Consider the following 19,328-nt stretch of genomic DNA (forward strand, 5'->3'; position numbering starts at 1 on the left):
TTAGGTCTTTTCACTAAGGTCCAAACATTATTTCTTTCAAATTGACTGAGTTCTTCTTGCATAGCATGAATCCAGTTATGATTATTTTCAGCTTCTTCAAAAGTTTTAGGTTCAAGTTGAGATACAAAAGCACAATGATTAAGTACATCTCTAAGTGAAGAACGTGTTTTTACCCCATGCATAGGATCACCGATAATTAATTTCTTAGGGTGGTTGTAAACATACCTCCATTCCTTGGGTAAGTCATTTGTACCTTGAGGTTGTTCTTGAATTTCTTCACCTTTCTCATTTTGTTCATCTTCTTGATCCTTGTTTTCTGGAGTTGCTGAATCTTTTAGAGTGATCTCCTTCATACCTTCTATTAGTGGATCTGCATCATCAACACCCTTATTCTTCCTTGAAGGAAGATCGTTAGATTCATCAAAGACAACATGTATGGACTCCTCAACTACTAAGGTTCTTTTGTTGAACACTCTAAATGCTTTACTAGTGGAGGAGTAACCTAGAAGGATTGCTTCATCTGATTTTGCATCAAATTTACCAAGTTTTTCTTTGCCATTATTTAATACAAAACATCGACAACCAAAAACATGAAAATAGGCAATATTTGGTTTTCTTCCTTTCCAAAGTTCATAGGGGGTTTTCTTTAAAAATTATCTTATTAAAGCATGATTTAAAATGTAACATGCTGTGTTAATAGCTTTCGCCCAAAAATATTTTGGAAGGTTGCTTTCACAGAGCATGGTACGGGCCATTTCTTCTAAGGTTCTATTTTTCCTTTCAACTACCCCATTTTGTTGGGGTGTCCTAGGAGCAGAGAAGTTGTGGCCAATTCCATTTTCATCACAAAAATTTTCAAAGTCATGATTTTCAAATTCTGTTCCATGATCACTTCTAATATTTTGAATTGAAAACCCTTTTTCATTAGTGACTTTTCGATGAAATTTCGTGAAAATTTGAAAAGTTTCATTTTTGTGAGCTAAAAAGAAAATCCAAGTAAAATGAGAGTAATCATCAATTAATACAAATCCATATCATTTTCCTCCTAGACTAGTGGTTTTAGTTGGTCCAAATAAATCCATATGTAAGAGCTCTAAAGGTCTAGAAGTTGAAATAGTGTTTTTGGATTTAAATGATACTCTAGTTTGTTTACCTAATTGGCATGCATCACAAATTCTATCCTTTTCAAAATTCAATTTTGGCAAACCGAGAACTAAATCCTTTTTGATTAATTTTGAAAGAGAATGCATGCTAATATGTGCAAGTCTACGATGCCACAGCCAACTAGTCTCATTTATTTTAGCATTTAAGGAAACTAGGCATTGCATATCTAATTTAGTTAAATCATTCAAGTCTACCATATAAACATTGCCATGCCTATGTCCTATAAATTTAATGCCATCGTTAATAGGACTCGTCACAATGCATACAGATGATTCAAAACTTACTTTATACCCTTTATCACAGAATTGACTAATGCTAAGTAAGTTATGCTTTAAACCTTTAACAAGTAAAACATTCTCAATGTATTTGGAGGGAGTGATACCAATGTTACCTATCCCGATGATCTTTCCTTTGCCATTATCTCCAAAGGTGACCATCCCTCCATCCTTAGCATCAAGCGTGATGAATTGTGATTCATCACCAGTCATGTGTCTCGAGCATCCGCTGTCAAGATACCATTTCCTGTTTCCTTCTTGGGATGCTAGACACACCTGCAAGCACAGATCAAGTTTCTGTCTTAGGTACCCAAGCTTTCTTGGGTCCTTTCAGGTTAGTCAGAATGGTTCCTTTTGGAACCCATATTTTTTTTGTGTTTGCATATTTGTTAATAAGACATGTGTATGATTTATGTCCTATTCTTCCACATTTAAAACAAGTAATATTTGTAGGCTTTTTGCTTGAATAATTTGCATAAATATCCTTAAAAAATTTTTATTTCTTCAGGGGTTTATAACCAAGTCCAGCCTTATCATATATAGCTTTCTGATTATCAAGGATCATATTTAGCTTGTTTGAACTTAAGGTGAACTTATCTACTATAGATTTCAGCCTGTTAATTTCATCCTTAAAGTTTTGATTTTCTTGAATCAATGTGAATTTTTCAATTGAAAGAATTTCAGCTTGTTTCACTAAGGACTGATTTTTCAATTTCAGCTCTTTGTTTTTCTTCCCTAGTTTCTTTAATTCATCAATTGAATCATAGAAAGCTTCATGCAATTCTTCAAAAGTAAATTCACTAGTGGATTCAGAAGTTACCTCATTTTCATGTGCCATCAGGCACAGATTGGCTTGTTCGGTTGAGGTTTCCTCGTCGGAGCTTGAGTCATCACTCGCACTCCAGGTCGCCATCATTGCCTTCTTTTTGAATTTCTTTGGACCTTTCTTCAATTGAGGACATTCGGATCTGAAATGTCCTGGCTTCTTGCACTCGTAGCATATAGGGGTTTGATCTTTCTCCTTTTCTATGCTTTGATCCCCTTTTGTAAATTTCTTTCTCATCCCCTGTTTCCTTTTTCTTAGAAACTTCTTGAATTTTCGGGTGATGAGAGCCATCTCCTCATCCTGATCTTCATCTTCAGAGTCATCTGTTTCATAATCAGGTGAAGTTGTGGATTTGAGGGCAATGGTTCTTTTCTTTTTGATTTCATCCTCTTGATGTTGCATCATGCTAAGTTCATGAGTCATCAAGGATCCAAGAAGCTCTTCTAGAGGTAGAGTGTTCAAGTCCTTTGCTTCTTGGATGGCAGTCACCTTGGCTTCCCATGTTCTTGGCAGTGACCTGAGAATCTTCCTTACAAGTTCACTGTTAGTATAAGATTTGTCAAGACTCTTTAAACCATTGATTATATCAGTAAAACGAGTAAACATAGCAGTTATGGACTCATCATGCTCTATTTTGAACAATTCATATTTATGTATAAGCATGTTTATTTTAGACTCTTTTACTTGATTTGTTCCCTCATGGGTGACTTCTAACCTATTCCATATTTCTTTAGCAGATGCACAAGTAGAAATGCGATTAAATTCACTAGCATCTAGTGCACAATAAAGAACATTCATAGCTTTGGCATTTAATTGTGCTAATTTCTTGTCAACCTCATCCCATTCTTTCTCGGGTTTGGTTGACTCCTCACCATCTATAATCTTGGTGGGTGTGTGAGGACCATTCACTATGATACTCCACATATCATAGTCGAGTGCTTGTATGAAAATCTTTATCCGAGCTTTCCAATAGGTGTAATTAGACCCATTGAAAAGTGGAGGTCGGTTTGTTGATTGCCCCTCGGCTAGAGAAGTTCCAACATGGGTTGCCATAGATCTTTGGCTCTTTGATTGTTAGATCAAAGAAGGGCTAGAGCACTGGCTCTGATACCACTTGTTGCCCAGCTATGCAACCCAAGAGGGGGGTGAATTGGGTTTCTAAAAATTTTAAGCCCAACAGATAACTTATGAAGAACAAAACAATGGCTTTAAATCAATATTAATTAACTAAAGCAGTATTGCAAGGATATAATAAAGAAATAAGATAAAGCGATAAAGCACACCACAAACACAAGGATTTATAGTGGTTCGGTGCTAACCTTGCACCTACGTCCACTCCCCAAGATCCCACTTGGGAATTTTAATCCACTCTCCTTTGTATTCAACCCGAATACAAAACGTCGGAAACTCCGACACTAGCTATCCCAAGCTAGAATACAAGACGTCGGAAACTTCGACCCTAGCTATCCCAAGCTAGAACACTTGTTTCCCGGGTACAAGCAAACCCAAAACACTCCGATTTCAGGTTCGGATCAACCTTTTCTTGTTTTGGAAATCCTCCAAAAACAAGAGCAAAAACTCACAAAGAGTAAGAATATTTAGAGCACAGATGAATACAATAACAGCTCCTTAAATGAGCAAATATAACAATAAAAGCTTTACTCAAATGAAGAACCCCTTTTTCAGATTTTCTCAAGATGAATGAACGGTTGAACGCTTGAGAAGAGGTTGATTGTTGATTGAAGATCTCTTGAAAGCTTTGAACGATCTCTAGATCAAGGTTGAAACGATAGGCGTGAAGAATTCTCTCCTTGAAAGATCTTCCTTTTCTCTTTCACAATCTCTCTGGTATATTGTGGATCCTCTCTCTTTTTCTCTATGGATATTTCGTTGATCTCAGGCTTTTTCTTGCAAATTTCGGATCCTCTCTTCTGTTCTTCTCTTTTTCCTCTCTTTTCTCTTCACATTTGATTTCACGTTTGATCCGCTATTTAATCTGCAATTTCTTTCATCATTTAAAGCATTTTGTAGCATTAGAAGCAAGAGAAAATAATTTAGGCAGATAAAGAGCCGTTAGAGGATTTTTAGGAAGCATAAATGGCAATTAAAACGGGCAAAAAAATAGCCGTTGCTGACATTTCCCGTCGCAGGGGTCGACTCATGAGTCGACTCATGCTTCAGGAGTCGACTCATGAGTCGACTTCTGTTGCAACAGACCAGAAGATCTGATTTCTGGATTTTTCGGCTCAAATCAGCAGAGGTCGACTCATGAGTCGACTCATGCCTTGTGGGTCGACTCATGAGTCGACTCACAGGTCGTGCCAAGCCAAAAATCCAGCGTGCCATGAGAATTTTTTTCGTGCCATTCAGCTCATAGTGCCATGAGTTGACTCATGAGTCGACTCATGCACTTCAAACCTTCATAACTTCAAAAATATTAGTCCAAACACAATGAAATTTTCACCAATAGATTTCAAATCATTTGTTCTACCAAATGGTACTATCAAATTAGGATTTTAGTGAAATTACGATTTTGCCCTTGAAGAGCATAAGGACTTTTTCAATTGATTGTATCCCTTCAATCTGCTTTGTAATCATCAAAATTAATCTAGGAGCAACAACGAGCAAAGTTCAAGTTGGGGGGTGTGATAAGTGATATATTTTTATATTTATTTTAAATATTTTTGATAATTTATGGTGCTAACATCTTTTTAAAAATCTAATTTCATAAATAAATTAAATTTTCTTACAAAAATAGATAATTTTAGAAAAATATAAAATTAGAGCATATTTATGAAAAATAGATGTTGATTTAATTGAGCAATTTAAGCACCAAAATATTGAAGAATTAATGAAAAATTTAATACATATTTTTTTTAAATTTTTCAAATAAAAATTGAAGCAAAAATCAAACAAAAATACTCTAAAAAATAAATTTTATTACCTTTCGTGCATAGTGGACCGACTGCTCGATCTACGAAGCGATGGTGCGGTCTACGAGAATAGTTTTACGGTATTTTGGTGTGGCTCACGGATGATGAAAGGTTTTTTATGTGATCTGATGGTTGATGTCAATTCAAAACTAGATCCGACGATCCACATTCATTACTGATTGAAAGAAAGATTTTTGGGTGCGATCAGATGGCCAAAATTCCATCAGAGACTCGATCCAACGGCTATTATCATCCCCACTGTGAATAGAAAGTTTTAAGTGTTGATTAACGGCCAGAATTCAATCAAAAGCATGATCAGATGGCTAAGAATTTTTGACTATACGAAGGATTTAAAACAGCATTTTTTGTTGAGATCTGGGTGGTCCATTAAAGATTTGATGGCTAAAAAAACTTTTAAGGGTATTATATGATTTTTAAGGATTTTAGGATTTCTTTTGTTACCAGAAAAAGATAAAAAATTCATCTATAAATAGGAGGTCCAGGAATAAGAGTAGAGAGGAGAAAAAATTAGTGAAAAAGAAAGAAACAATTAGAGAAAAAAATAAGAGAGGTTTAGGGATTCAAGAGAAAGGATAAATATGGAGCTAGAGATCTTGATGCGTGGCTAAATCCTTTCAACCTAAAAATATGATGAAACCTTTAAACATATTTTTATTTTTTTATATATTTAATTTTTATGTAATAAAATTATATTTCTATTTCATATCTTTTTATTTTTTTGAGGTATTGATTTAGCCTACATGGCCTATACTGTCTACTGACATACCGTGATCTCTAGATACGGTCCGTGCTTAAGAGAGATAGATCATGGTATGTTAGATTAAATCTTATATCTTGTAATTGAATTTAGATAGTTTATACTCTGATAGGATAAGCCGTGATCTACTGATACAGTCCGTACCCCTTAAAGATAAGCTATACTAATACCTTAATCACAAGAATTAATATTATAATATAAAAAAAATAAATAAATCTTATTTGCATGGTGGATTCGAAATTCTTGGATTATTTTTGTAACTTATTTTTGTTCATAAATTAATTTATATTTTTAATTTAATTTTTACTATTCTATTTTTTTTTAATCTTTCTACAATCAATTCTCTTTTATTTCTTCTTAAAAAAAAGATAATCGTCCTAGATTCTCGTGAAAATGATCCCTACTCAACCTATCTATATAGTTTGAGTTAATTTTATTCTTAACTGCCTACGACAGCAATCAGTGACACTGCAGCTGAAGAATGCACTAGACTACCACCACCCTAGGCCACTATTACCCCTGTTGCTAGCCATGCATTGACTTTGAGAAGAGGGATGAGGTTCCCTATTTTGAGGGGGGAGAAGAAGAGAACATCTTTTCTCTCCTTTCTTTTTCTTCTCTCCCTACTTTCTCTATTCTCTCTTTTCTTTCTCTCTACTCTCTCTACATGGTTTATTGGATTCAATTAAGAGTCGAAGATTTACACATTGTGGACCTCAGGTTGACCCTAGCAATGGGTCCTAGACCAATGCTATAAGTGATCATCCATCTTATCAACCTCCACCTTAGATTTTGTTAGCTATACATAGACCCATAATCAACCATCTCTCAATTATTATCGAGGCCTTGATTAGACACCTATTTATTAATATGAAAATTTTGGTTATTTTGTTCTGATTGATCAGGACCACTAGGTGTCAGCTATCTGACTAGATTCATCCTTCTTATGCCAATCTTTTTTCTTGACCAACACTGATTTTGTATGGAGATATGATTGACTGGACAAAAAATGTTGAGCAAGAATTTTACTCTCTAAACTGAGGTAAAACCCTAATTTTTAGTTATTTATTCAATCTTGAATTAGGTAGGATAGAAAAAAAAATGATTCAAGAGTGATTTGGATATTAGAACTTTGAAATTAAGATACTACCAATATTTTATTATTTTCTTATTCTAATGGTTGATTGAAGATGAGTTCGACTTATATCGATTGATTGGACATGCTAAGTGTAAACTAGTAAACAATGATGACTATATTTATCATCAACAGAGATAAGAATCCTTATACATGATCATCATTATATATACTATTTGTATGGTTAGATTTATATCATTAGCTTTGTATCTTTGGATTCATGTTAATGGATTGATCTTATTCGAAACACTATTGCTCTTTTATGATTTTGTTCGATATGAGTATATTATATATTGACTATATATGTGTATCAATGATTGATGATATAGTTATATGCATATGACATGCTTATCTTGATTATACTGTAAATTAGAATTGATATGCTGAAATCAATATATAATAATTAGATAAAAAAGATATGGTTTAGATTAATCTTGTCATATGGATAGCTATCTAGGAGCTTATGCTTGGGATAGCCTCTATGGATTTACATATGGAATAGTCTCCAAGAGTTTATGTCTGGATAGTCAGCTAAGAACTTATATCTAGGATAGCCTCTCGAGCTTATGTATGGGATAACTAGCCAGAAGCTTATTTCTGAGACAACATATACGGCCTTATATGTGGGATAGCCTCTAAAAGCTTATGCCTGAGATAATCACTATGAGCTTATACGTGAAAATTTAATCAGTCATGGGTTGGGTCATGACACTACAAAAAATCTGATTTTTTGCGATGAAATTTTTCATCACTAAAACCATTAGCGATAAAAATTTTTGTCACTAAAAATTTATAGAAAAAGTCTCATAGCAAAAAGTCTTAGCGATCAAAAAATTTTATTTCATCGCCAAAAGTAGTCAATCGGATGATGAAAAAGTTCGTAGAATTAGTAACGAAATATTTTTATCACAAGAGCTTAAACTTTCATTGCTAAAATTATGATGAAAAATATTTTTATTATCAAAAATGAATATTACTCATTTGAAATTTTTTTTATTATTATTTTTTAATTTTAGCGATGAAAAATAGTATTTTGTCACAAAAATTAGTGATGAAAAAAATTTCATCGCTAATTTAGCGACAAAATGTTAAATTTCGATGCTAAATTTCTGATGAAAAAAATTTTATCACAATTTTTGTGATGAAAAAAAATTTGTTGCAATTTTTATGATAAAAAAATAATTTCAACATAATTTTTGTGATGAAAAAAATTTTATCACTAAAAGAAGAATAAAAAAATAAAATTTGTGATGGAAAAAATTATTTTTAGCAATGAAAATTTTTTTCATCATAATTTTAGTGATGAAATAAAAAATTTCATCACAGTATGTAGTGAAAATTTGAATATTTTAAGATCGTCAAAATTTTTTAATTATTTTTTATGATAAAATTAATATTTCATCATTAAATTAAATTATAGATAAATAATATTTTTTATTTTTTTATCATGAAAGTACCTATTTAAATATAAATTTTCATCAGATCAAACATATTTTATATAAAAATATATGAATAGAATAAAAATATTTATATTCCAAATAGCAATTCCAAATAGCAATAAGTTTCATAGCCATCATTGTCATATACAAAAGTATGAGTTCATATACCATTTAAAATTTAAAAAAACTATAAACTATGTATCATTAGAGTCGTTGGCCTCGTTTCCTCCTCTAAGTGTCGATCCCTGGCCCGATATGTATCACGATGGCTGTGTAGAGGCGGTATCATGCGGCTGTGAGGTGCTAACTCAGAGGCATCGATATCGAGCCATCCAGCCATCACAGTCACTTTTTTCTCGAGCATCTAACTATGATTCATCCAATAAATAATTTGATCATGCATCATGCTCATCGATGTCCTAACTGCCTTTGGTATCGAGGTATCATCAGACTGTTCAGATGATGAACTATGAGATTTTTTTGATCGCATGCTATGCACAGATCCTAGCTGCTACCCGAGGATGGCATCCAGGATCACATCATCCATCATCGAATAAACCGGCTACGATCCAGCATCGCTGTCAGATCCAACCTCCCTCATCGTCTGTTGTTTCAATTGTAACATTTTTTCCTTCATAATAGATCAAATAACATCATAAATTTATTTCAAAGCCTTAAAAACATTCAAAATATAGTACCATACTTACATGATGCTGTCTTGCCTCCTCGGTCACAAACTCGCCACTCTTGTTTTGATATAATTTACCATAGGCATGAATCCCAGATAGTCCCTATTCAAATAAAAAAAAAGAAAATGTAACTTAAATATTTAATAAGAACTTACAGAGTGCAATTACAGATGTAGTTACGTACCATCCTCTTCATTCTCTGTGTAAAAGAGGCACTTCCTTGCATGTGAATAAAATCAATCTTACTCCTATTCACCTTATTCACCTCCGATCATCATTAAAAAATACATACAAATATAACAAATAAAAGATATAATAATATCAAAATAACTTGAAACATTAAACATACCTGAAATGCCTCACTACCAAAATGCTCGCATAACCACTGCCAATCGTCACTAGACCCAGCCTAATTTCTATAAGGCTGGGTCACAGGGTCAATCTCCTTTGCTTGCAGCTTATTGCAGTATTTATGAAGCCTATATCGCCAATCTCTATGTCTATTTACAGTCATTTTGAAAATACATGCCGTCACTTGTTCATCGGTGCAATCTTTGAAGTCAATATTATCCTACACATATGAACATTCATTATAACAAAAAGCAAAGATATAGAATTATTCATGTAATAAAGAATTATCTATATAACAAAAAATAATAAGGATCATGTAATGATGTGCAAGATATTCGAAGTTAATTCTTACCTTGATGTGAGAGACTAGGGCATCGCGGTATCAAGGGGCTACATGCTTGAAACTTTCGACGGCCCACGAAAAATAATTTCACATATACAGATTGATCTCGTTTGTGACTATACTAGCCTTTGTGCCAACTGAATGATCCCAAAATATCTATACTTTTGACTTTTCATTGTGTGTATGCACGTATTTCTCCAAAATGAGGCTCCTACTAGGACCACGCACTGTGCGTCGCTGCTGTGTTCCTGCATATGAAAATTTATGAAATGAATATATATCATCTACCAATAGATACATATAACAAAAAAAATCAAACATGCTTGTAGATCTTTTTTGTCCTTTTGAAACAGAATATAATCATTCGGACATACATGTATCTTTTTGCAGCATAGGCCTAAATCATCGACTCCTAACCTGAGTCCTTTCAATATTTTTTTTGGCTTCGTAATGACTGATAGAAGTAACTCTCTCTCAAGTAGTAGGTCCTTCAAAAATTTGAGCAACCAATTAAATAAGTTGTTTGACCACTTATCCAGTGTCTTCATATATAATAACTTTATTACAGCAGACAACAGAGAGTACTTCTTACAATCAAGATAAATGTCACTTTGCGCATCTCTTAATAGATGCTCGAATCTATCATTCACAGGCATGTTACTGTCCTCTTCAGCTTCTTGTCTCAGAATGAGATGCTGATGTTCTGATCCCGCTTCCACATTTACTTCAAATAACTCTAAATGGAGATCCTCCAAAATTTCTCTATCTTCTGCATCAAGTGTTTACCTTTCACGACTGAATGATCCACCTACTGACGACGTATTTGTGGGACTCCTAGGCAACATGCTCGAGCGAATCGATAAATCTTCACCATGACAAGTCTATTTCTTGTAAGTCACATCTATATCATGTTCATATAAATGATTTTGAATATTCGATAAGGTATATCAAAATAAATTTCTACATCGACGACATGGATAATGAGCTTTTCCATCTTCTCTGGTGTGATTGGATGCCACATTCATGAAAGATGTCACACTCGCAATATACTTGAGACAGAACTTATCACGCAATGACATCCAACCACAATCCATGCCTACACGTTTATGATGTAAACTATACAATCAATCTTATGTAATAATAGTTGACTAACGCCTTATATCCCCTACTTATAGGGTGATGGTCCTATCACATTCAAGAACGTAAGAATTTAATATTGCAATACATATTTTCTACACTAAAAATATTTCGACAGCATTTTGGCGTAGTTCTCTAGATACACAAACACTAAAATTATGCTATGTATCCAGAGAACATGACCGAAAATACTGACAAAACTCTCTGATGTAGAAGTACATGGTATGCAATATAAAATTCACTCACATATCCAAATTATCCACAAAGATAATTCGAGGATAGTATGTATAGCACCAATATTTTTTTCATTAAAGGATAAATATTGGTCCATGCACGCTATCCTTGAACAAAAATTTTAAGGTTTATAGATTTATTATGTTATAATTAATATATTATTATTATAATTATTTTTATTTTTAAACTATTTTTAGATCATGAACTATGCTTCAGAGTAAAGCAACAAATAATCATACCTAACGACTAAAATCAATTAAAAAAAGAGAACAAAAATTTTAAAAATTATAAAAAATAAAAATTATGGCCTGATCTTTCAACTCTCCTGTAAATCCCATACAGAGAGAGAGAGAGATGGGTACCGAGATAAGCAGATGCCAGTGGCTATGCAGCGACGGTGGCATGGTGATGGTGGTGCGGCAACGGTGGTGACCTACAGGTGGGTTGTGAGAGAGAGAGCCAGAGAGAGACATAGCCAGAGAGAGCCAGAGACCCGCATATACCTGAGAGATCGTGGCTCGGTGAATGGTGATGGCAGCGTGATGGAGGTGACGACGACGGTGGGGCGACGACGGCGATGGAGGCAGAGCGACGACGACGACCCTAGGGGAAGCAACAACCATAAAAGAGGGAGAGAGGGAGAGAGAGAGAAAGTGAGGGAGGGAAAGGGAGAAATCAGGGAGGAAGATGACGGTGGTGGTGGAGGGAGGATGATGGTGGTGGCCTCGATTCGATCAGCACGATGGCATGGAGGGAAGACGACGGTGGTGGCCTTGATTCGGGTAGTACGGTGGTGTGGAGGGCTTCAATCCAGTCGGTGGCACGCTCGATCGGAGAGGGAGGATGACAGCCGGCGGCGAACTCGACCATGGAAGGAGGATGATGACCGATGGTGGCGGCATGAGAGAGCGAGAGAGAGACAAGCAATTCGGTCAGTGCGGTGACGTGGAGGGAGGATGCCGATCAGAGAGGGCTTCAACCCAACCGGTGGTGCGCTCGATCAGAGAGGAAGGACGACGGTCGGCGGCGAGCTCGATCGGGGAGGGAGGATGACGATCGATTGTGACGGCATGAGAGAGTGTGAGAGAGACTGGCGATTCGACCGGTGCGGTGGTGTGGAGGGAGGACGCTGATTGGGGAGGGCTTCAACCCGATCGATGACGCGCTCGATCGGAGAGGGAGGACGATGGCCGACGGTGAGCTCAATCAGGGAGGGAGCGGCGTGCTCGGTGGTGTGGGATAGCGAGAGGGAGATCAGACATTTTGGGGCAAAATTTTATTCTAAAACAATATTTTTTTCCTAACAAAATAATCTTTAGCGATGAAACAATTTTGTCGCCAAATATAAAAATTTTATCACAAAAACTATATTTTTTACAATAAAAATTTTTTCATCATAAATAATTACTTTTTAGTGATGAAAATTTATTTTATCGTAAATAATTTTACTTTTGTAATGAAAAATTTATTTCATTACAAAAAAATAAAAATTCTAGTGATGAAAAAAAATTCATCATTAAAAATACACTTTTAGCAATGAAAATTAAAATTTCATCGTAAAAGATTCAAATTTTTTTTCAACAAAATAATATTTAGCGATGAAATATTTTCATCGCAACTATAAAAAATTTTATAGCAAAAACTATATTTTTTTGCAACAAAAATTATTTCATTGTAAATAATTTAATTTTTAGTGATGAAAATTTTGTTTCATCGTAAATAATTTTATTTTTGACGATGAAAAATTTATTTCATCACAAAAAAATAAAAACTCTAGTGACGAAAAAAATTTGGTCATTAAAGATTTATTTCTAGCAATGAAAATTATAATTTCGTTACAAAAGATTTAACTTTTTGTGATGAAATTTTTTTCATCGCAAATACTTAATTTTTGATAATAATTTTTTTTTCATTGTAAAAATATACTTATTTACGATGAAAATTTTATCGCTAAAAATCAGATTTCTTGTAGTGTGATCTTGGTTAGTCCAATGCTAAAAATAAAAAAAGATTTAGAAATCTAAAATTATAAAAAGAAAAATAGATGACAAGACATAAAACTATTATTGAATAAAAGATTTCACTTATTGGCATATGATGATACACTTTTTTTGATAAAATAGATATTTAATACCTATTCATATAGATATTTGTGATATTTTGAATATTTGATATGAGATATCATGCTTTATTACTTATTGTTATTTTTAAATTATATTATTTCATTGGTATGGATGTGCGGAGATTCTTATTAGACTGTAAAGCTTACAACTCTTTTCCTTTCTTTTTTAAAGTTACAGGATGCTTGTACTTGGATAAGTTAGGATCTTAATTTGACAGAATTAATTAGTTAGAACATCATCAATATCAGTTGGATGATCGAGTTTTGTAAATTTTATAAGGTTTGATATTTGTTAATGTGAAATATTTGTTATAAACTGAGATCAATAATATTCATAGAAATTTGAGACTGTAACGAATTTTAAAGCCTTGCACATTCTTTCAAGCTTGTCCTAGGGAGTGTGCAGCCATCGCGTGCATGATCCGGATACTAGGTTCAAGGGGTAACTACTTTAAAGTCAAGAAGATTAACTCAAAACCTTAAAATCAATTAGACTATATAATCTCGAGCCATAGATTACCCCTTTGGACTCATGAGGAAGTTTATTCCATTCTATATGTTAAAGCAATGTCTTCCTATTTATGGTACACCATAAGCATAACTTGATATGGGCTATCCTTATTCAGCCAAGTATTAGCGAGAGAGAGCTGCCTATTATTAAATGAATTTAAAAGCTAACATGAGATTAGTCTAGTGAAGTTGTGATGACATGGAGAAGATTAAGCATTTTGTCATTGCTTACCTTCTCCATAGCTTTAAGAGGCTAAGTCCTAGATGGACAAGTAATTAAAGATTATTTTCAAGCTTTTTGAGGAATGATTTGCCCATAGAGTTAAAAAAAGACAGAATCTAGAAAGATTAAATCTCAACCTTTATGGACATTTTTTCTGGAAAATCTTTGTCCTTCTGGTTTTTGTGAAGTTACTTGAGATACTGATAGGGTGATTTATGTTGCTTTCTTATCCTAGTTGAAAATTGAAAAGAAAAAAGTAATTAGTGAATTGATCATGGAAGAATTGGACTTGTTTGATGACAGGTTTTTTTAATCATATATGGACATTTTGTTCTAAGATTCTATTCATGATGTTAATAATGGTACTTTGTGCATGATTGGTTTGTAGGTGGAAGATGTCATGGTTGATTTGTGTCGAAAATTCTACTTATGCAGTGTTAATAAGGGTAATATTTGCATGCTTGATCAATAAATGGTAACTGTTATGGTTGATTCAAGTCCCCGTTGATTTATGGCACTTGCTATACTTTTATTGTGTATTAAGAGCTAGGGCTTGAAAGTTAGAATCAGAGCTAGGGCTTGAAAGTTAGAATGCAGCAAGCTTCGTTGGTATTTGCAAGTTCTCTATCCTAGGCAGTCGATACCTGTGCTACTATGCTTGTGATTTTGGTTTCATTTTGGTGGACTAGATTATTTGAAATTGGCTAGCTATTAATTAGATGTAGCCCAGTTAATGTTTTCTAAGAGCTTGACTGTTATTGGTAAGGTCCAACATAGATATTCTTTCCTTTTAAAAGAAGGGGAAGGTTGGGTCATATTACCTAGCTGTCCATGGAATATTGAGTTAGGTCTGAATCATGTGGGGTTTGATTCTACTTGGTTGGTCTGGTCTTGACAGCATTTCTATTGGTCTAATTCAATTTTTTTGGAAGCATAACCCCACAACTATGTTGAACTTGACATACGCTTCCTAAAATGGGTCATCAGACTGAATTTCAATATTCATTTAAACTAATTGAATTATTCCTCAAGGCCTGTGCCAATTCAGCCCACTGAAAGTTACTTATTTTTGTTGTATATATGCCTCAAGTGATTCTTAGCTAGCTCGGCAATCATCTACAACAGAACATACTCTTTATCTTTCATAGGCTTTTCCCTTGTCTGATGATATGTCTTCCATGTTCAGATATAGGCCGCAGTGAAGTTTAAATTATTATCAACCATGAATTCATTTATGGTGCTTAATGGACAGCAAATATTTATTGCATAGCAGTAATCTTGACAGATGTCTGACCTTGTAATGTTTTTAACCGCAAAGTCACCATATGATAGCAGGCTGCAGTCCGTCTCCCGTTCTGCTGCATGACATGCATGCTAGAGCTTTCTGTCGGGTGATTTGGAGGATAGATAGGCCCTCTCTGCCCACTAGGTTAATTAATTATCACCAGTATTTTATAAAGGTGAATGGATGAAATGTGTTGCTATATTACTATTGTTTAAATTTTAATAAATAAATGTTCTTTTGAAATATTACTAGTCAAACCGGAGTATGTCTTGCTAGTGCCACTGGTTCAACTTATATTTTTCTAGTTCATAATTTGCTCTCAGTGTTTTCTCTTCTCTCCAACTAATTATGTTGTATGGTTTAATCTTCTCCATCTCGGGGGCTAGATAACACTAATGGGTTTTGGGCTTTAGGTCCGAGAGCTTGTGGCTGTGACTTGTTAAATTGTTCCCCTTGTAACTGAATGATGTACTAAGCCCACTTGGTGCAGGACTGATATGCCATTGGAGAAGGTGTGAAGGTGGATCGCCGTGTGAAAAATATAATTTTTAAATATTTATTTTGTCCCTATTTGGTGATGTATTTTATAAGGTTTCAGCTCTATCGTTATCTTGATGTACCAGGCTCTAATGTTATCAATAAAATTTTTGGTCGGTAGCTGCTCAGCTGATTCGTGACATATTTCAGGTGATAAATTTATGACTTCCATTAATTATTATAATAAAAAATAACAATAGATGATGACAATATTTGATAATGTGCCATCATTATTCACATCCTATCCCACCATCTTTCTAGTTAATATAGGTAGTATATTATCACCCGAAAGAAAAATTGTCCTAAGGAGGTGGTACTATTTCAGGCAATTTACCTTCCTACGTGGCACTTGCATAAAGACCCCTGATTGAGTAATGAGGTGATCGTATATCATATAGTTGTTTAGTTGAGGATCAAGCATAGCCCAATCCTTTTGCTAGAGTTTAGGGTTTGTTTATCGATCGATGATGCCTCACTATCATTTACTCTATAAGACAACGTTAATTTTGAGTTATTAATTATATCCGGCAAGTTTTGAAGGTGATCAAAGTTTGGTGGTTTCTCTTTTGTGCCTCGTGGGCTCTTTCATTCGATGACTAGCCAATTTTGATTTTTGATCTGAATTATTTTTTTTTTTTTTTTTATGATGGGGTCACTTCATCTACTTTCAAATGTTTGTTAACTAAAGAGGCATGATGTGGCCATGGTAAAGTGAGTGAACAGCCACTATTATAGGGTTTTGGTTTGCATCTCTATAATTAATGACTATTCGGATGGTTAGATTTAAAATTTTATAGCATTTATAATCCAAACACTAAAAATATTAAATTATAAATTAATAATATTTATATTTTAAATTATTTTAAATTATTTTTTAAACAAATTGATCCAAATCTTATAGAAAAAAAATATTTTAATAAATTATTTTTTTCTTCATAATATCCGATCAGTCATTCAAAAAATGATCTTGACAGTTGAAAATATAAATTTAGTCGGTATATAATCCAATATTTTTGATGATTAGATCATAAATTAAATAAAATTTGAAGTCTTAAATAATTAAAAATATAAATATAATTAATTTATAATTCAATATTTTTAATAAATAAATTATAAATTAAATAAAATTTAAAATTTAATTATTTAAATATATTTTAAATTTTTATAATAGATCAGACCTACGAAAGATACCGTGTCCTCAAGCTTTAGGATGTGACCATGCCCATCTATTACTTGGCCTTTTTAGGTTTACGTTAATTTAAGGACCAAGCAATCACGTCTGCTAGGGCTAGTACCAACTGACGGTTAGTCTGGTCAATCACCTTTTAAGCAGAGTACTTTCACGATGGCACTTGATGCACTTCTTGACATGCCACTTGAGCGATCTTCTCGGCGAGCATTTGGATGTTTGCATGGCCAGCAGTTGTAGCCCATTCAAACAATCTTTTGGCAAACTTCGGGATATTTCCATGGCCAACCCATCCCTTGAAGTGTGCATCCTCCATGAATTCCCGTGCTTCTACATCATCAACGCACCTGAGCATGCGGGACCTCACCTTCAGAATTTCTGTAAAGAATACCAGTAAGAATGACACGCTTGGTGGTAATTTTTCAAGTTCAGATGCAGTCATATCTGGTGGCATGATCTGCGAAATTAGAATTGCTCTCAATAAAATTCCTGCTGTAATGGAACCAAAGATTGCCGTCATCAAAATTATTTAATTAATTAATTTTATGATTGTTACTGTAGATCTTCGATTTGGATTGGACTTAAGTAGCATCCAGCAAGATGATGGCAACCGGACTTGCAAAATAAGTTTTCTGATTAAAATTGACTCCAATAGAAATCTTCCGATGCTCAAATAAAAAATTAGTAAAATAGAAAAGAAAAAGCATACGAAAGGAGAATACTTGTGTATATTGAGGGTCCCATGTTAACCTCTATTTATGGATCAAGACCAGAGCCGTGAGAAAAAAAAGTTGGAGGCCACTCCGACTCCTTTGGATGCATTACTCTGGAATTTTTAGTTTGATTTTTTGAAATTTGATGGTTGCAGTTGCTTTATCCCATCGTAGTCAGCTGCTCTCAATAGTTATGCATTTTGGAGGGATTGCGCTGGAGTTCTATCAACCTTTCCGAAAATGAAAATTAATGCAGGAGTCGGAGTGAGCATAGGGATCTACGATTGAAGCATGGATCAGAGCCCAACACAAGCTGTAGACGATAAGAGTTGATGGCTGGGGTGCTGGTCGCTGACCGATGTATGGATTAGTGGCCGACCCCGTGGGTCAGTTACAACCAAAGTTTAGTTGTGTCTTCGGTTTAGGCACCACAGCTCTATCCATAACATATACCCCTTACTTCTAGGTCTGAACTAGGATTAGGCATAGGGAGTACAGGTCAGGTTGTGTCCATCGAAAACACATGTTGCACCTCCGATTCTTAGGCAAAATGGTGCTCCTATAGCTTTTAAACCGTTGCATGAGGGAGTTGGTGAGATTTGTAAAGAGATGTTAATCGAAGGAATGTCAGATAGCAGTTATTTAACTATTTGGCCCGATTCGAGATGACAGGCACGTCTTTAGAGATATGCTCATTAATGCACTTCTTGAAGAAATGATTTCAACCCATTTGACTTTGTCACATGGTGACCATCCAGCAATTTTCAGTTGGATTAGCATGGAGTTAGGGTTCATTCAAAGTCTTTATAAATAGGAGTATCATTTTCATTCTATCTTCTCCCTCATTGCTTCTCTTGCCATCTACTTCTTTCTCTCTGCAACATCAATCCCCCTCTGGAAAGGCTCAAGATGCCATTAACAAACTTCAACCATCCTCTCACAAAGCAAATCTCAATAGTGCATAACATCTTTTAGAGTTCCTCCCCTGCCATTTCTCACTTGGCTCTTGCTTCCTTTGTGCAACTTCTTGCTATTCTTTTCTTATTTCCACCCTTCTTCCCTCATATTCTTGTCGAGATCCATCTTGTCCGTTATCTTTAGGATGAGTAGATCAGGGAAAAAGGTGGTAAGCCATCTCTCTAGTCATCCTTCAAGAGGTGATACTGGGGAATTGGATGCCGGGCATGGGTCTGAGGACTTCGTGCCCAAAAATTACCATTTAGTAATGGATTCGGATGACCTTAGCTTGCTCTAGACCTAGTTTAGGATTCCTTTCGAATATGAGTTGGAACTCCTGGGTCCGAGTGGTCGGATCTGCGACCCTCTTGATCGGCTCGCTCTGTATAAGGAGTCATTCAAGATTGGTCTTAGACTTCCTCTTTATCCTTTAATTGTCGATTTTTTTTAGTTTTTCAACATGGTCTTGAGTTTGATGGTCTCCAACT

This window comes from Elaeis guineensis, chromosome 12 (assembly GCF_000442705.2).
Source record: "Elaeis guineensis isolate ETL-2024a chromosome 12, EG11, whole genome shotgun sequence".
NCBI classification, from domain to species: Eukaryota; Viridiplantae; Streptophyta; class Magnoliopsida; order Arecales; family Arecaceae; genus Elaeis; species Elaeis guineensis.